This window comes from Amia ocellicauda, chromosome 3 (assembly GCF_036373705.1).
Source record: "Amia ocellicauda isolate fAmiCal2 chromosome 3, fAmiCal2.hap1, whole genome shotgun sequence".
NCBI classification, from domain to species: domain Eukaryota; kingdom Metazoa; phylum Chordata; class Actinopteri; order Amiiformes; family Amiidae; genus Amia; species Amia ocellicauda.
Window position 1 is genome coordinate 32,182,848 of NC_089852.1, and position 1,570 is coordinate 32,184,417.

The following is a 1,570-nucleotide window of genomic DNA, read 5'->3' on the forward strand; positions in this document are numbered from 1 at the left end:
TATAATGTTCAAATGCTTTTTGTAGTCCCTGTAAAAATACCAAATTATCACAATTACATAAATCTCAAAATATCACATGAGCAATTAACAATACATTACACAATTGTGTTTAGTGTTAATAGAAACTGCATGGGGCTGAACATGTTTGGATATAGGATATGCATATATAAATATGGAAAATTCACATATAGATAACACATTTTTATATATGGGAATTTATGTATTTTACAAATTATTACTTGACTGCTATCAATCAATGTAGAGTATCTACTTTTCTGCCAAATACCCTCATCTCTCATTTCAGAATATGGACATCTCTGCTGAACACCCTCATAACTCTCCTGCGAATCTGACTCAGTTTTAAGCCGTATATGAGGGGATTTAAAAGAGGAGGAATGACTAGAAATTCCATGGCCATGAAATTGCGGAGAGACTGTGGGATGTTCTTTGAACCATATCGACTGTACATTGCATCAAACACTGTGCTGATAGTGAAGTTGATTAAAGATATCAAATGGGGCAAACATGTCTCCATGAATTTACTAATTTCTTCACTAGACTTTACACAAGCCCTAACAATCTGCATATAAGAATATATTATAAAAAAGGCCTGTGACACATGAAGAATTATTGTAATATATCCATAGACATTGTTAAGGGTTGTGTCTACACAAGACAGCTTTGCAACTGACCAGTTATCACAGTAGAGTTTATGAATGTGAGATCCACATAGAGGCAATCGGATTGCTACCAAAACTACAAGTAGCATTTCGCAGAAAGAAAAGAGACAAGAAATTAATAGTATTTTGCCAACAGTCAGAGGAGTCATGACACTGTGGTATTGTAAGGGTCTGCATATTGCCACATACCTGTCGTAAGCCATCACTGGTAAAATGGTAAATTCATACATAACAGATGAGTAGATTACTAATATCTGAAACAAACATCCAGCATATGAGATCACATGAGAGTCAGACAGGAAGTCAGCCAGGAGTTTAGGATACAGACCAGCAGTTCCATACAGTCCAGTGACACACAGGTTACAGAGGAAGACGTACATAGGCTCATGGAGGGATTTCTCAATGATGATTGTAATGATCAGTGTCAAATTGAAAAAAGGATCAATATATAAACAAGAAGTGTAAAAGCAAAAAAGACGTGTTGATGAGATTTTGTCTCTTCTAACCCATAAAGTGTGAAGACTGCAAGGCCGGACGAGTTCTCCATAGCAGACAGAGATGTTAAAACCTGAACGAATGAACATGAACTGTCCTTTATGGTAAATGTACAGGTACTGGCTTACATGCAACTTACCAAAGCCTTTGTGTTCCAGATCAGGGCAAACAAACAGAGCTCAGAAACAACAAGATTGATTGAAGCAGTCTCTTAGAAAACCTCACTGATGTCCTTGATTTCACAACTCCTTGAAAGTAGGTATGCTGTTTCCCATCTGAACACATAAACTATAAATGTTACAATTGTTTCAGGAATATACAAATCAGCCTGTATCTAAAGAAGCAAAGAGTTCCAATAAGTAATTCTATATATAAGTAAAAGATCAATTAAGTGG

The 1,570-nt window shown here is 35.9% G+C and overlaps 1 pseudogene; it reads right to left on the bottom strand.

The window, feature by feature from the left end:
• Positions 1 to 295: 295 nt before the first annotated feature.
• Positions 296 to 1,227, bottom strand: LOC136745936 (olfactory receptor 52B2-like; annotated as a pseudogene).
• Between the last annotated feature and the right edge of the window lie 343 nt (positions 1,228 to 1,570).